Source organism: Topomyia yanbarensis, chromosome 3 (genome assembly GCF_030247195.1).
Source record: "Topomyia yanbarensis strain Yona2022 chromosome 3, ASM3024719v1, whole genome shotgun sequence".
NCBI lineage: Eukaryota > Metazoa > Arthropoda > Insecta > Diptera > Culicidae > Topomyia > Topomyia yanbarensis.
This window is the reverse complement of record NC_080672.1, coordinates 190,107,846-190,126,821: the sequence shown is the minus strand read 5'-3', so window position 1 is coordinate 190,126,821 and position 18,976 is coordinate 190,107,846. Positions and strand designations below refer to the sequence as shown.

At 39.9% G+C, this 18,976-nt stretch overlaps 1 protein-coding gene and 1 long non-coding RNA gene across 3 annotated transcripts in view; both read left to right on the top strand.

Annotated features, from left to right (window-relative positions):
- Positions 1–18,976, top strand: part of LOC131691077 (probable ubiquitin carboxyl-terminal hydrolase FAF) — a 673,880-nt gene that overhangs the window by 109,593 nt on the left and 545,311 nt on the right. The window lies entirely within an intron of this gene.
- On the top strand, positions 3,701–5,629 carry LOC131691110 (uncharacterized). Its single transcript, XR_009305703.1, has 3 exons — positions 3,701–3,828; positions 3,888–4,833; positions 4,896–5,629. It is a non-coding gene; the product is annotated as an uncharacterized LOC131691110 (long non-coding RNA).

Genomic DNA, 18,976 nt, shown 5'->3' with positions numbered 1-18,976 from the left:
ACCAATCCCAACTCTCCGCCAACGTGCCGTACCCGTGCAAATGGATCAAAAGCAATAAAAGCGAACTGCAAGAATGCTGGTGCTCGCTACAGAAAACATCTAACTGATACGAAGTTAATAACAGATGAACTCCTGCAAAAGGAACGTTTACTATGAGGACACACACAATCAACAGGAGTCTATCCATGCTCTCCCCTTCCTTCTGTCACCACGGCTCAAGCATTCAAACAGTCGCCAGGGTTCCATAGTCGATAAGTAAAGATGGGACACGAAAGGGCTGTGTGTGTTGCTGGATAGCTCGAAAATATGCGTTGCATATCGTCGTTGGTACTATACACACTCTCATGCGCAACGTACGCGATACAAACATTACTCGAAACACCTACATCGATTGAGTTTAGGGGCTATCGATTTCAGTCTCTTATTGAAGTAATTTGTACTGATGCGGTGTTGATAATGTTAATATGAGATATATAAAGATATGCATGCTAATATGAGATCCAAAAAATGTACTTATAAGGCCGGTAGACATCAGGTGTGGACTCACAGCCACATACATGCCTATATACTTCGAATGCCGCAATGCAAACTAAAATCTTCTATGAGGCGCCCCTCACACAAATTTGCTTTGTCGATCTTGTCTCGTCGCTGTACACTTCGACATTCGGTAAATAATGATTTCATGCCCCACTCAGGAGAATTTAAGTCAAACTCCACTTTCAGCATTCGCAAGGGTCTTCCACACGCACGATAAAACACCATTTCGCGTCTGAAGACCACGTTAACACTTGAAAAAACGGTTCAACTAAAGCTACCAGTACACTGTTTGTAATAACGTCAAATATTTGACATCTTTCGTGAAATAAATTTGAACTGCTGTGTACTGGATCTTCAAATATTTGATCAAACACAGTTTGCCAAATTTTTCATTCGTGTTTGTCAAAGCGATTATTTGTCTATTTGTCAAACAGTGTACTGACCAGTTTGCCAAAGCTTCAAACAGCGTAACGCTGCAAGTTGTCAAACTTGTCGATGGAGAAGTTTGTCAAACTTGTTGATGGAGAAGTTTGTCAAACTAGTTAATGGAGAAATTTGTCAAACTTGTTGATGGAGAAGTTTGACAAACGTGCTTTGCTCATTCAGGATAGCGAAATACGCCGTACGCGAAACTGATTTGTTTTGACAGAATTTGTTGTCAAAACGAAAAAAGTTAAGGTTTGAAATTCGGCTGATTGATTGATTCTTTTATTTACGTGACTTTGAATAATTCATTCGCCACGTTAAATTTTTTTTTGATATTGTTGGTATTTGTCTTGCCAGGAAAATCATGCCTCAAATAAATCGGAAAGGTACAAACTATTTGAATTCAATTGTTTGATACATGCAGAAATGTAAGCAAATGCCAATTATTTTGAATCCTTTCCGATAGTTCACCAAGAATCAGCTGCTCTTGAAAAGCATACAGCAGTTGAGTATACAGCCAGTCTTGCGTGGTATTATTGTCGAATGTATCTAGTTGAATTCTACATCCTGGTCGGACCGTAGCCTGTGTTGACTATTGTTATTTTGTCATAAAGTATTGAATGAGATCATGGAAGTCGAGATGATGAAGAGTCTGTCGATAGCGATTCCATCGAATCCATCAAGCAGAACCTGCGTCTGGCGCTGGATATTTACGCTACTAATGTTGGTGCGGCAATTACTACCCAATAAACGCGTACACTATCCTCACCACATGCCAAAAACATACTCAAGAAAAATTGCTCAAGTTGCCCGGTGTTGTGCTTGGTAGCTTTAACAATTTGGAAACGAGAAAGTTATTTTAGATTCGGCAAATTACCTCTCCTTCGTCCGTCTCCAGATCTCTCAAAACCTCTGTCGAACCGTTTGTGTTTGTTTTTGTTGCTCATGTGGTATACCCCGCTTTGCTGATGCTTGAATGTTTGGCTGCAGATTTTACACGAGTACATCTTTTCCTTCACGTCGGTATTAGAAGCCTTCCATTTGGCCACATATGTGTTATACTTTTTACCACAATCGCGACAATCGAACAGTTTCCCGGTGGCATGTCACTTCTCGTGCAGCCGGAAACTTTTTGCCGATCGGTAGTCCTTGCTACATACTCGACATTTGTGCTCGGGCAGCATGTCGACTTCGCGTCCCATACCATTATCTGGTTGTGTTGGGTTCGCAGGTGCACCGTCAGATTGTAGGATTGAGTGAACCCTCGGTCGCAGTATTCGCACACGTACGGAGTTTTCCCGGGTGTGCAACCAGACGTGTATCTTCAGCGTTATCGATTGAGTGAATGTTTTCGAACAGTGGGACACATTTGAAGGGCTTTTCACCTGTAACAGTTAACAGTATATAATTGGAATTTACAGAAAAGAAAATAAGTAAAACCTTAACCTACTCGTGTGCCATCGAATGTGCATCAGGTACTTGTCCGCAAACTCTTTATTACAATTTGGACCTCGGTTCCGAATGGATAATGAACGATCCTTCTTTAGCGGCAAACCATCAGATCCTTTTTCTCGCTTCGAACTATTTTGTTTCATCTTGCGATCCGTATCCATAAATCGACGAAAACGCTCTGCAAATCACCCATTTCAACGTTTTCCTCTCCCAAGCCCCTAATAACGTAAATCTTCCCGTTCTCTCCCTTGATGTGCATTTCGGTTTTTGGTTCCAAAGGAAAATGTTTAATTCATCAGCATCTTCCACTGCGTTTTCGATATCTGATCGCTCATCGTCCGCGTCCTCGTGTACTAACTCTGGATCCACTTTGATGTCAACTTCTTCCGCGCTAGGCCGAATCTGAAAGCAGCTTTCGGAAATAATTAGCTGGTGTAAGAGGGTTCGGCGGCGTTTGTGATGTTTGTAACATGTAATGTAGTTAGATTGCACTAGCGAGGCAATGAAAAAATTTGGCATCGTCAGGGTGCACCTGATTTGTTCCTATCGTTCTTCCGTAACGGCAAGCACGCGCCGAAAGAGTGCTCTACATAGGCCAGCGCAGAAACCACACCTGTCGGAGCTATGGGAGGAATGTGGCCACTTAACTGTAAATGTATATAAGTAAGTGAGCGAGAAATGCAACTAAAATCCATACCGTGTTCATCGCCGTTTTGTAAGTCCAACAATACAAGAGGATTGAATATTTTTCAAATTCCCGTTCTAATCATTTTTTGTCCAATTTAAGTCTGCCTAAACTTTTTTTGGGGTAGACCTTGTCGCTGTAGAGTTCTATGCAATTCCTTTCACACACACTAATTGGGGTTTTGTTTTCCTCCAGCTGACATATATAAAACTCAGCCAGTTTAAAGGTTCCCCCACACTGACGCGATTATGTCGCAGCGACTGCGAAAATTTCGCTTAGCGATTTCGTCGCGCTTCCTGCGACAGTGCGATTCGCATGTGTGCCCACACCGGCGCGAATTTCGCATTACAAGCGACACAAAGTGACATTTGCAAACTATAGTAGCTAGATGGGACAACCTCAATTTTAATCTCATGGTAATACGACGTATGTTGTCCTAAAATTAAAAAAAAAATATTTTTCGATTGTTTTATCAGCCATTCAGTGAGAATAGTGTATTTGTCCGCGTGTCTTTATATTTAAAACATCTTTGCGTGAAGCAGGTCGTTTACTCGACACAGTCTAGACACAGTAAGAAAACAAACAAGAAGAGAGGATAGTAAATCAGTTGACTATAAATATTGCATTATTCAACAATCTGTTTTCAACTATAGTATACCAAGAAGCGCAGTGCTAGTTCAGCAACACAGAAATATACCTCAGAAGAATCAACTTTCACCGCTGACCAGGTTCGTGTTCTTATCCGCGAATGTGACATTCGAGGTCGTAAACTACTGTTTGATTCCAGTGCGGTCGAGAAAATTTCCGGCGAATCCAATGCAGCAACAACGTCCACTTGCAGTACCGCAATACAAAGCCACAAAGCGATCTAACAGCGTGGGAAATTTTATCATCGCAAAATTTTATATCAGCACAACAGCTATACCAAAAGCGATACCACGTCGATGGCCGAAATGATTTTTGGTTCTGCACCTATAGTCTTCCAGGACAGCAGTTTGAAGGTACATTGATTAAAAACTCGAAAAACCATTAAGTATGCTTACGTGTTTCAGTAGCCAACAGTAGCAGCAACAGCAGTAAAAAAGTATCCACTTCCACCTACTTGGGCTATTAACTGCCAAGTATCGGTCAGAATGCACTATACAACGGCCGACATACGTCGGAAAGTGATCGTAGCTCTATAGGTACAACGTCACTACGGTCGTTTACTGTTACTTCGTCCACTTTGACGTAATATGATACTTCGTACAACCACAGACAAAGGCCACCACTGCCAATCGAGTTTGCGCATTTGGAGCATCTGGCAGATCCGAGACTTTCAACCAAAAAAGACTCAGGGTATGGTGGAACGGAACCTTGGGCGTTTTCATCAAGTCAACCACGCCATCGCACCAAAACAGTCTAGCATCAATTTCTAGTGATTTCGAAGACTTAGTTTAGATACCAGTATTGATTGAGCCAGTGGTAAAAATCGACGGAATAGTGAAACCATAGTACTGACTAGACAAAAAGCGTTTAGCGGGGAAGTTCTTTCCACTGCAACCAATTATCGCGGGAGACCTTTGCACAAAAAGGCACGTCTAGGAATTGTGCTGTGTGTTCAACTAAACGATGACATGCTGCAGGAAATTGAAGCATTCAGCTCGGAACACATGAGTATATTTGAATCAATGCTGTGTCGTTTAAGAATGGCGGCGGAAAACGCAAGCTACAGGTAGCCGCAGTTACTCCAGGTAGGCTTGATAGAAACCCTTCACTTACCTGTTCAAACAGTTGTGTTAATTTATTGCTACAGATAATGCTGGCTGCCGGCATAACGCAGCAGTGCCCAGTGGATTTTTTTACTGTACCCAAACTGGTAAGTCCCATGTGGCTAACGCTAAGCAGTGGTGCGTGCACTCTTGGAACTCAAAGCAGTACATGTTCTAATCGGGCTGCGCTTAAAATTGATAATAATTTTATGAACGATCTTTGTTACCTGTTATTGCTGGCCGACATTAAGGATACACATTTTTTCATCAGCGCACTACTAACGGCGATATTAAAGTACTACCTGGGCTGGGTGAGTACCATTGCCCCTGTGAGTGGTTCCGCTTACGAAGCAGATACAGATTGTGCTACAATACAGCGATAGAAGGAGAAGCGGTGCAAACTAACTACCAATCACCCGTACATCGTACTGTGGGTCCAATGTAGCTATTTGTATGGAACCGTCGGACACCCGGTGAAACTGTCGAGAACAATGATCTGTAGAAGCCCCCAATTGAGCAATACCATGGATAAAATTCTAAATGAGCTATCTTACGTCGTAAGATGTAGCGAGATCAAGCGGGTTGTCCTCGCAGAGGCTTTCGACGAGTATAAAGCTGAGCAGGCATTCGCTGCGCAAAAGATTATAAATAATTATTCGCTCCTTATGTTAATTGTTAACTTTAATCAAAAATGCTTTTCCTTGACCTGATGTACAGTGTAAATTAACAGATTTTCGTACGTAATAAAACTGCAAAATTACGAAAAATACAAATTATAGCAACAGTGTCGTAAGGTTTGGTGGAAATAACTGTGGAGAAAATAGAGGATTACACAAATCCCCCAGATTCTTGCGATCCGGATCTGCGATGGTTCGTTCGGCAACCACGACCAAAGACTGAACTTCGATGGCTGGTAATGAATAAGTCTTGCTGAGAGCGAACTGGTCGGAGTTACGTCAGACCGGGCTAAGTGACAATATATTGATTTCGAGAAAGGCAAATTTAAAGTTTAAATTGTAGCATACTTTATATTGTATATACTATTGAGGAAAGGATAACAGTTGACTGAACAGTTCCAGATTGCCATTCGTATTAGTTTCCAGACTAGTGTCCGACTGAAAGTTGGGAAGGGCGTATGCAAGTTGGTTACTTATATGGCTGAAACTAGAATATAGTTATTGCGTTTTTTTGCTATAGCATACCATCCGAGAATACACAATTGATAGCTTCATAAACTAACCGGTTCCATGTAATTTTACGGTGCGTTCTCCAAATTGCAATCTTCTTAACAATCTTTTTTTCAATAGTTTTTTACAAATCTCGTACATTCAGTGCATTTTTGTACAAGTAAATTCCATCGTGAATACAACCGGTGGGAGCTTCATGAGATCGATTGAATAGCGGTCTTCAGTAGGCTGATTTGTTCACATCTAGCTGCGTCAGGAACACCCGGTTCTCTTTTTGAATATTTCCCTAGACGTTGTCCTCATTGACAAAGTAGTAAATTCTACTTAAAGGACAGTACGTATCGGAGCTGGAGTATTTTTTACCACTGGTTGGATCTACAAAGTAGAAATCGTTGTTCTCTCGTATAATGACAAAAGTACTATCGCCTGTTAGGAGACTTTGTCCTAAGATAAGATACACATCGTACTCCAAAAAGATGTAAAACAAGGTAATAAAACACCTTAATCCTTCGGCGAAGCTTGGCTTCATAAATATTGTCTATCTTTGGAACCGATTAAAAATTACTCGGTTAGTGGACCGAATTCCGCCAATTTGTGAACATGCGTCCATGTTGTAGTGAATAGGAATTGGCGAAACATATCGCCTATATATCATTAGCTTCACGTTTTCATCGATCACAAAGGGAACGTTGATCGAACCAAGCAGCCTTGTAACGCAGACCCTTTCGCCACTGATCAACATTGCTAGCGGTAGCATCCCCTCCTGGGAAACTCGCTGCGGTACTCCTCTCCTCACAGATAAATACGCACCAGTCTGCTGCAACACCACACACTCCAGCCCGTTGGTGCCGAACTTGGGAGTCTCCACATTCGGTACCAGGATTATAAACAACCCACTGAGACGTCCAAAAAATTGTTTCAAAATCGTTCAACACGGATCCAACGATGGACGTTCGTTGAACGGTTATTTGGACGATGTCCAAATTGGTCCAACGAACGTCCTTCATTGGACGATTTTGAAACCAACCGTTCTTAGAGGGAAGGAGATGTAAGTTAACTCTCGCATATACGACAGATTAGATCCGGTTAGCATAGAGGCGAAGACTACATATTAAGAAGACTGATATCTCTTTCCTTCCCCCATACAAACGAGAAGCGACAGAGGTTACAGCACCTCTATTGTCTGAAGGTAGGAAGCTTAATGTAAAAGTGTATATGTGTGTGTGCATCACTATGGGAAGTACCACCTTTACCCGCAAGTGGCGTTGCTGTTACTGTCTCCAGATTCTGGACAGAGTTAGCAGTCTTCTTGATGCATATCTGTCTTCGATAGAGGTGTATTCAGATGATTCGTCGTTGCTGCGCGTATATCCGACCAGAAGCAGTGGGGTTTTGATTTCGAATGTTCTCTCAATCTAGGCGGACAGATACATGTACATATACTCGTGAGAAATTGAGCAGCTATCAGTAGGTCTGTTCCAGGAGAAACTGGAAGTACTCCGGAGAAAATCGTTCCTTTACTCTCTTCTTCTTTTTTTTCTTCTTCTGGTAGCAAACCGGAGTAAAAAGGAGCAAGAATTTTTTGCTCCTGTTTACTCCGGAGTGATTTCCTTGTACTGGAACAAAGCTAGTGTGAGTATATTTTGATTTGATGTGCACTTGCTCTATTGGGTTATACCGTTAACCAACATACAGAACTTGCTCGACGAGAGGTTGCTATTTATTCGTCCAGTTGAAGAAACATGATTATCATCTGATCGCATGGGAATTCCGATCGAGTCCGTACCCAAGATTTCATCGATTATCTTTATGTTGTGGGGAACTTCATTCTCCCGCTCGATTTGCGGTATGAATTTTATATTCTTATTTTTCAGATTGTTATGGAATCTTTGGCATAACATGTTCAACCGTTCATTGGCGTTAATTTCTTCCCTCAAACAAAATGCTAAAACATCTTCGTTGAACAAGAAATGATCGTCCTTTTCCGGGAGGCCTTTCTCATCATCCGTATTATTACCGACGTTTCTTTTTTCCAATGCTTTCACTAATTCTTCTACGGCGGAATCGTTGGGTTCGTCGAACTATTTTTCGATCAGCTCTTTGGAAAGATGAGTCCGCTTTGGAATATTTTTTATTCTCGAAGGACTTGAAGCACTGGATTATAGTAGGGTAAGGTGGGGCAAATCCGACCGTTGGGTAAACCCGACCACCCTCTGTTACCGAAAATCAGAAGCACTACGCGAACTAATATCAATGTTGTCGTGTAGTGCATCGAAAATAATCATAATGGTGGTATGACAGTATTTTATTAGTCTACATTAAGATGCTCATACAACAAAAAGTGTGTTTTTACAATTTTTTATTTGACTTTTGTGCATCATTGACTACAGGATATTTCTGATTCTTAAAGTGATTACATAATAAATGTAAGTGGATTTAAAATCTTTGATTTAAGTCCTACAAAGTACATAGATGAATTTAGTTCAACCTTTTTCATATATTTTTTAATTGCATCGTAAAGAAAAATGACACGGTGGGGCAAATCCGACCTCAAAATATTGGGGTAAATCCGACCGCTTTTTTGCTAAGAAAATTTTTATTTATCAAATTGAAATATATTTTTATTGTTATTATTTATTATTTTTATGCAAAATGGTTCATAGTAACAAACGAAAGACACAAAAACGTGATGATTATAGTATTCGTCAAGCAATTGCTCCGATGCAAATGGGAATATCATTACGTGCTACTGCTCGTGATTTTAGCATTCCAACATTAATATTGAACTCCATTTTCTTCATGTTACAATTCAATAACACAACATTCATTTATCTATCATTGAAAAACCATAAAATTTGAGTAATATCCGCACTAAATCAACCAAAAACATAGGGGGTCGGATTTACCCCACCATTTTTGAAAGCAGCAAAAATGAACATTTTTGTAAAACGCTTGTATCTCAAGATATTCCGAAGATCTAAATAAAATGCTTTTTTACGTTTTAACGACATTCAATTAGCTAGAGATTACTGGGTAGGGAAAGTTATGAAACCTAGAGCCATAGTACTCAAGTGAGAGCAAGGATGTGAAGTAAACAGATCGGAAAACTAGAAGTGGCAGGGTCATTAGAACAGGCCTAATATCGTGCGGGCTTAATTTTTGCCTTCTGATAATGAGGGTCGAGCTTAGGCAGAATAACTACGAATCACCCGAGTTCACTATCATGTGTCCTTGATAAAGGTAGACTATCTATCTTTACCGTGACAACCGGCAAAAATTAAGCCACGCAAGATCACCACTGAAAACCTGTCGACGATTAGCATCAATCTGAATGATGATTGCTGCTGTTCATCTCTGTATGCCTTTTGAATGCCGGGATAGATTTTTATTAGACTATTGTCACTGTTCTTACAGTCGTGGCGGGTTTGCTACATTGTGTAAGGAAATGGCTGTGTCTACAGCGGCTACCCACCGCTGCCGATGGATTCCCATCAGTTTCTTTTTCTTTTTTCCCTTTTTTATTTCGACTATGTTAGTCACATTTTCTTTTTTACGTTTTAACGACATTCAATTAGCTAGAGATTACTGGGTAGGGAATGGGTTCTAATGACCCTGCCACTTCTAGTTTTCCGATCTGTTTACTTCACATCCTTGCTCTCACTTGAGTACTATGGCTCTAAGTTTCATAACTTTCCCTACCCAGTAATCTCTAGCTAATTGAATGTCGTTAAAACGTAAAAAGAAAATGTGACTAACATAGTCGAAATAAAAAAGGGAAAAAAGAAAAAGAAACTGATGGGAATCCATCGGCAGCGGTGGGTAGCCGCTGTAGACACAGCCATTTCCTTACACAATGTAGCAAACCCGCCACGACTGTAAGAACAGTGACAATAGTCTAATAAAAATCTATCCCGGCATTCAAAAGGCATACAGAGATGAACAGCAGCAATCATCATTCAGATTGATGCTAATCGTCGACAGGTTTTCAGTGGTGATCTTGCGTGGCTTAATTTTTGCCGGTTGTCACGGTAAAGATAGATACGTCTACCTTTATCAAGGACACATGATAGTGAACTCGGGTGATTCGTAGTTATTCTGCCTAAGCTCGACCCTCATTATCAGAAGGCAAAAATTAAGCCCGCACGATATTAAGCCTGTTCTAATGACCCTGCCACTTCTAGTTTTCCGATCTGTTTACTTCACATCCTTGCTCTCACTTGAGTACTATGGCTCTAAGTTTCATAACTTTCCCTACCCAGTAATCTCTAGCTAATTGAATGTCGTTAAAACGTAAAAAAGAAAATGTGACTAACATAGTCGAAATAAAAAAGGGAAAAAATAAATAAAATGCTATATACAGAAAGTTGCCCAGAAGTCTAACCTTTAATTTGGTATATAAAACGACTTGATCCGATGTAAAATGTGCATTTTACAGCCAAAACCATTTACTAGGTCGGATTTGCCCCACCTTACCCTAAATAGCTCTAACCACCCTACTTTCAATTCAATTTTACCGCTCCAGTATTTATTCGATTTACCTGGCTTTCACACGGTATGTAATCTTCGTTTTCAAATAGTTTTGTTGGACTTGGTAGTGGTATAGAAGCGTCCATCAGTTTGGTTTTGAAATTTAGGCGATTTTTTTCGTATAACTATATTCATTTTTTTCGGAATTCTGGTCAACTTATGTAAAGTTGAGATGCGCCAAATGACAATAGTTGATTAGTCTGCGCCATCTTGAATATCTGGCGAACACCCAGCGACTGTGACACAATGCTCGCACGCAGCGATTGTTCAAAAATCGCTGCAATTTCGCAACAGCCGACGCGAAAAGTTCGCGTCAGTATGGGAGCGCACATCTGTCGCCATGAGCAGAGTTGCTAGCGACAAGTCGGTTCGCGAAATTTTCGCAGTCGCTGCGACAAAATCGCGTCAGTGTGGGGGAACCTTAAACGTTCGAAATAGCTCGCATGAAGTCAACATAGATCTTTCATTAGGGCTTAAATCGCAAATGTAAACAAACTGCGTTTTCGCTATTATGACATTATGCGACAAAAAATACTACAAGATTGAGGTGAAAATTTGTTAAAATGGTTTTTAGTTCGATTTATAATTAAAGAAAACAAAACGGCGAAACATGCATTTTCTTCGAGATTTCGACTTAGGCCCTTCTTCTCGTATGGAATATAAAGGCTAAACTTACATTTTTTGACAGAACCGGGCGTACGGTTATTATTCACAAAATTATTCTTTAAACGGCGGTTCTATTATATAAATGATAAGCAATATCTACTATGATCATGTCTACTCGATAGTTGTTGCACATAAACATTCGAATATTTCGATATTTTCATGTAATTCGAAGAAAAGATGCACGCGCCCTTTCATTTACATTGGGTTTCTATGCGCCCATTTGCTGAGCCCTATTAAAAAGTATACTGTCAAGCTCGCCCATTTACCCAGCCCTACCCAGCAAGACAGAGCAAGAGGGTGAATGTTTTGACGTTTCTTTGAAAAATGAGTGAAGCCAACATAAGCTGGCTTCCTGGCTCGGATAGTTGCCAAAAATGACAGCGAACGCACTTTAAGCAACGTTCACAATGCTAGGAGCCAATATTGTTAACACGACCTGAAACTTGTCGAATGCAAACTAACTTCATTTTGATGTGTGTAACTGGAACTCAGGCGATAAAAGTGCTCGGATTTTATGAAGAATAAGCAATGCAAGAAAAATCGTGTTTTCTCATATCGTGTTACTTATTTTGATTCCCACTTTCAAACAGTGTTGTACAGTTCATGTGAATAGACCTTAAACATTTGAAACGTAGCTAGCGCTACTGACATTTGGTGCCAGCTTCAGGCAACAAACAGTTTTCACGGGGCTGAGACAGAGTCAGTTTAGCTCATTTACCGCGCCCTTCTGAAAATTATGTACACGGTTTAGCCCTTCCGCAAATGGTGGTTGCTGAAGGGCGAAATCACGACTGGGATGCAAATTGGGCGTAAGCATTTTTTTAGTTTCTACCCACTAAAAGCACATAGGAATTAAATTCTTTGTTATATTGTCATAAGGTTTAACCAAAGATGCTTCCGGAAAAACATGGTCATAATGTAATTTATACCTACAATAAAAACTACATTTAGAAAAGCATCGCCGAATATTGAAACTGATTTTTCTCCATTTGAGCACATTGCGACTTAGGCCCTAATGAAAGATCTGTGTCGAAGTATTTATAATGGTGTTGAAATGCTCTTTGTCGCGGTAAAACTTATTCAGGAGACGTACTGTGTAGATATCTGACGTTTGAAATACGCACACCAAGATCTCGCAATTTTATACTACCGCCCTCCCCTTAAGCCCAAGAGTGGTTTGTTTTCCTCCCAATCCAAACGTCAAAACGGCACAGTACCAACGCAGCTGGATAAGTCTATACCGGTTGGTCAGGCTCCATCATAAAAAAATACGACCGAAAAGCTATTTTCAATTTGTTTTCCTCCACCTGTGGCTGGTGGAAGAAAACAAATCGTTGAACACACAAATGCAGTTACAGATTGCCAAGTACTCTATTGGGGTTTTCGATTGATTGACACCGGTGTAGTGAATTCTACTGGTTTTGCACTTTCTAGCAGAAGTGTCAATGGAACATACCCAGTTTTCGCACTTCTGCTAGAAAGTGCAAAAACGGTGCAGTTTCAGTGCACTCCACTACACCGGTGTCAATCAATCGAAAACCTCATATATAATCATATATGAACAGCATGCTTTGATCGAATAGCGCTTCCAAATTAATTTTTCTTCTACAATTCGTCCTGTCAACACGAAGGCACAGAGAACAGACATCTATGATCGAACAAAAATATTTAAAAAACGTGTGAAAACATTTGAATTAATATACGAAAAACACTAGCGCCGCCACACCAACCTATCCCAACTATCCGTCAAATCGATTCCGGAACCGGTTCGAAATTCTGAATGGATTCAGCATGGAATCTAGTTCAAAGAAAACAACCGATTCCGACTCTATCGGTTGACGCATTTGAGCTGGAATTCATACTGGAAGTCCGAATCGGTTACGGACTAGTTTGACTGGGTAGAGGAATAACCGCTGTCAATTCTGTCGCACTCAGCCACAAAAAACATGACGACAGTAGCGCACCTGGTTTAGATATCCAAACAACCTTCGAAACCGTTAGAGATTTTACACAAGTTGAATGCTGAAGATGGACGTCTGTTCTCTGTGACGAAGGGTAGATAAATTTGATTGCGTGGTGAGTCATAAAATGATTACCATTTTGTATGGGACCTTGGCGCATTAAATTTGTATTTGATCACACTGCATAATCACGAACAAAGGAGTGCGATATAGTTGCTTCAACTATTCATAAAAATAAAACAACTTTTCTGGAAAATCATTTGGCATCCCTGCGCTAACACAAATATTTCATGTGTTTGCACTCTTGAAAATTCATGAAGTTCAAACAGCACCAAAATTTTTTCGCATGGCGATTTGTTTGACGTATACGCCGGTTTGACTATACTTGACAAACAGTGTACTGATCCATCAAACTTGTTTTATTATGTTTGTCAAACAATATTAGGCGTAACATTCGGTAACGCATCAATGCAAATATTTGATGAAAAAAGTTTGTTAAACAGTTGATCTCGTGTACTGGCCTTGTCAAATTTGTTTGTCAAACACGTTTGTTTGATCAAATTTTGCTTCATCAAATATTTTACGTTATGACAAACAGTGTACTGGTAGCTTAACGGATACAAAAAACGAGCCAGCTATCGCGCCGCCGTGCTGCCAGCCCTCGCTTTGAAGGAAATGAATCAGGAATTCTAGGAAAAATAAAAACTTTTGGTTACAGTGTTGCCAAATGTGCTATATTTCCAGTTTGAAATTTAAACTGTGTTTTTCTCACAACTCGTGTATTTTTCTTTAAAAGTTTTTTATGCCATTCTTGTCCTCAGATATTTTTACTCATAAAACATCTAAAACTTCAATATAACTTATAATATAATCCCAAAATATAGTGATTTGAATAAAAAAAAACTCATAATTTCTAATCATGTTTCTCGTTATATCTTAGTAACCAAGTAAAATTTCAAAATTCTGAAAAAGCCATTTTGTAGAGATTTTTCAGACAAGTAATGTGGCATATCTATCTCAGTTTACCCCAAAATGGCCATAAGATAGCACAACAGCGACGATTTATCCATGTTTCCTGAACGAGAACTCCGAACGAACAATATGCAAGCTATAAGGATTCCTGGAAAGAAAGTGCATTATAATTAAGTGAATGCACGGCTTTTATGCTATCGACATAGCCTAGACACTTCACACTATTTAGTTCAATGCAAATGCAAACGTTGAAATATCTACCTTACTCAATCACGAATCGCATTCTTCCTCTGTCGCTCTCTGTTTAAGGGACTTGAAACCAAATGTGACCTTACCTTTTTTGTTACAGGAAACTTTGCCACTGCGACCACTATTCAGGTTATCTTTTGTGGCTGTCCCTGTTTGCTCTACATGTTACAAATTGCCCGAATCCAATGTAGTTGGAAGCGAGTTGTTTGTTTGTCCACATGTGTCGTCCCAACCGGGTAGTACATTATTAATGTAGCTGAGGATCCGTTTGGGACAGGTATGCCATATCTCGTGAGGCGTCATAAGGTACGTTCCGAAGTATCGCTCCCTTCGACGAAATAGTACTGCACACTGGCAGAGAATATGTTCCGAGCTCTCGGGCTCGTCGTTACAAAATCGACAACTGTCATCTTGACTTTTGCCAATTTTTTCAGATGATACTTAGCAGGACAATGTCCAGTAAATAAACCTGTGATTATACGTAAGTCTTTACGTTTTAGATCCATTAGTTTTTTGGCTCTCGTAACTGGATGTATGAATTTCTTAGCTTGTCGAACGCCTTCTACGTTACGCCAGTCGTTTAGTAGTTGGTCTCTTGCCCAAGCCTAAAGTTCTAGTTTAATGGCACAGGTAGATATACCTAGATATGGTTCTGGTCCAACAAACGTGTTTGATGAACCACGCCTGGCTAATTCGTTGGCCACTTCGTTACCATCGATTCCTTGGTGGCCAGGTACCCAGAATGTCATTACTTTATTCCGAATTGCCAGTTGTTGCAAAGATGTGATGCACTCCCAAACCTTGACTCACATTTCGACGACCTTAATGCCAACAGTGCTGCTTGGCTGTCCGAGAAGATTGCGATTTTCGCATGTCTGTAGTTTCGTTTTCTACAGACCTCCGAGCAGGTGTATATTGCATATACCTCTGCCTGGAAAACTGTAGGCCACTTTCTTATTGATATCGCTTCTTTAATTCTTGGTCCGTAGACTCCCGAGCCAGTCAGCTCACCCATTTTAGAACCATCCGTATAGAATAATATTGTACCTTGAGGCAGTATAGAACCCCCTACATCCCACATCTGACGATCCACTATGTGGACCTCATATGAGATATCGAAGTTCGGTTTAGCCTGCATTTTATCTTAAACTGTTGTCAAGACAGGGTTTAGTTTGAATGCCTTTATTATACTCAGGTGACCATTTAAATCCCCATCCCATGGTTTACCCTTTAGCACTCTCAGCGGTAAGCTTGAAGCTAGTTGGTACCGCCGCACGGTACTATCTCTAATTTTAGACCTGAATTTAGTCCGGTCCAAGACGTTAGTACCTGTCATCGCAGAAATGGCTGCATCCTGAAGCTAAATGAAAACAGTGTAAAGGGGCACCATATTCCTCTTGCATGCATCTCAATAATTTGAATTAACTTTTCGACCTTTATGTGCAACATTATGGCCCATGTTGCACACAAACCATATGAGGGCAAGTAAGCAAGTTTTATCCCGTACGAAAAACAGGTATAATCGAGTTTTAAATGTCATTTTTTTGATATTCTTTATCGTCCTATCCATAAGGTGCTGCACGCTTATTTGAAAATGCCATGTCGAAGAGTTACATTGCAAGTTAGCAGAAGTCGAATCATTTTGAAACAAACCGTAGAACGAAATTTTATAATTGGATGCAGAGCTGCATTAAATAAAAATTGTTGCCCAAATCCCTCTCCTCCCGTTATCCTTCCTTCCTTCTGCGGCGCCCATCTAAATATGGAAGCTGTTCTTCAATGTCAGCTTCTTTCACCGAACAGCCTAGATAAGCCGTTTAGTGTCGGTAGTGGTTGTTTCAACCGGCTAAGAATTACACTACGGACTACCTGTTTCAGTGGTAAAAATCTACCAAACAGGGAACCCCAATTCCATAGTGTCATGCGACCCGTGCTATGGGTAAAATTGTTGAGGGGGTTTAAAACATTCTCAATGGCGAACGGAGCCTGGGAAGAGTTGGGCGAACTCTGCAGTATGCTGCATTACGCAGCGGAACGTTCACTCTACACACCGATTTTTTTCACCGATGATCCACTTAATTTTGCCGAATTTTTGTTGGCTGGGGGTTTGCTGAGACTCTCGGCTGATGGTAGTTCGGTGAAGTTTTGTTGAGTTTCGATTATCAAATTTTGATGTGTACAGATGAACCTGCCCAGAGGCCGTGTGGTATCCGGCCTAGAATTGAGCCACTGGGGTCCTGCTCCCATGTCGTAGGAGGCGACTGAAAGTAGGAGACCCTAAGTCAAGGTGTAGTTCCGTGCCGAGGACTTAATGACTGGAGGGTCTAAAATATGCCAGTCGCGCACGGAGCATTTTGGGTTTTGCCCTTACTGTGTTATGCGAATCTCTGAGACAGTTGACCATTATTTTCTTCGCAAATCGTGGGAATCAAATGATCATGTCTCATTTAAACCTGATATGGCTCGCTATATGCGTTAACATCCCAACTCGCTTGGTGTCCTCTAGTTGTTGTGCAATTTGTGTTGGAGATGAAATGTACAGTTCTCTAATCAACAATGGTTAGAATAGCACAAGTCAATCTCCAACACAAACGTACAGCAACTATGAATTTATCTCGACTCATGCAGGAAGGTAAAGCTTCCATAGCATTGGTTCAAGAACCGTATTTCCATAAAGGAAACTTCTATTTTGGAAAGTTACTTAACACTGCCTTCATTGCTTATAACAAGACAGGCATGACTAACCCACGTGAAATGCCTCGTGCTTGTGTTGTCTGTGTTGTCACATCTGTGTTGTCACAGTTACACTGACTGTCGGAAACGTACACAAAAAAAAAAAAAAAAAAATATATATATATATATATATATATATATATATATATATATATATATATATATATATATATATATATATATATATATATATATATATATATATATATATATATATATATATATATATATATATATATATATATATATATATATATATATATATATATATATATATATATATATATATATATATATATATATATATATATATATATATATATATATATATATATATATATATATATATATATATATATATATATATATATTGTTCAGCATACCTACCGCATAACGAATCATCTCCTTCTGATGATTTCAAAAGCGTTGTATCATATTGTAGCAGAAATGGGCTTCCGCTCATTATCGGCAGTGATGCGAATGCTCATCACATCATTTGGGGCAGCTCAGACATCAATCTGAGAGGCTCTGAACTGATGGAGTACATAAGTAGTACAAATCTCCATATTCTGAATGTGGGAAACCGACCAACTTTTGCGAGGTCTGGGAGGGAGGAGGTGTTAGACATAACACTTTGCTCTGATAGAATTTTGCATGAACTGAGAAATTGGCAGGTTCCAAATGAAACTGAACCGTCTCTATCCGATCATAAATATATATTTTTCGATCATTTTGATGTCACCTTCAATGTGGTGACATATCGTAATCCTAAATCTACAAACTGGGACCTCTTTTTGGAAAACTTGGCGACTAAATTTCATGGATATTTTCCAACAATTAGTCAACTAGACGACTTAGATGACGTCATGGATACGACAAACTCATTCATATTAGCATCCTACGAAGAAGCTTGTCCACTTCGTACTGTTAAATCGACTAGGGGAACCCTTGGTGGAGGGCTGAGCTTGAAAGAATGAAGAAAGTTATGGGAAGAGCTTGGAACCGTCGTCAGCGTGATAACTCCCGGGCTTTCAGGTCAGCTCGTAGTGCATATAAGAAATGTCTTAGATCTGCAGAACGGGCTGGCTGGCAAAGCGTGTGCACTAACGTCTCTAGTCTGAACGAGGCTAGCAGGTTAAATAAAAATCTCTCCAAATCGAATGATTTTCAGATGAACTCATTAAAAACCAGAGATGGTGTTTATGTGACGGACAAAAAAGATGTTCTTAATTGTCTCTTCGACACACACTTTCCAGGTTGTATCGATCCGGAGTTGAACAATGTTCACAGATCTCATTCTGGTGATTCGGACTCGTGGGCTTTAGCACGCACATTGGTTTCCACTGAATCGGTCAAGTGGGCAGTTGACAGCTTTGCTCCATACAAATCACCCGGAAAAGATGGAATACTTCCCGTGCTACTGCAAAAGGGATTTGATATTCTTAACACTCGGAATACCAAGGGGGTAAAAAGTTACGCGGACTACCAAGGGGTCTAAAACAATAGGAACGCTTACTTTGACCGGTCATATCTCAGCCGTTACATAATCGATTTTAAATCTGTCTTCACCAATAGAATGATATGTCTTTTGTGAACACGTCGAATTAAAAAATAGAAGAATAGAGTTGTCTACTGTAAGTTACTGTAAAAAGAGTATAACAAAGCCAGTGAGAAAAAATGGGAACGCTTCTTTGACTTGCCATATCTTAGCTGTTTGCTCACCAATTTTATTTCTTTCTTCACCATTGGATAGGTAAATCTTTTATAAAAACAGTGAACAAAGAAAGATGAAAAACAAATTTGTATATCTGAAGTAATTGTAAAAACATT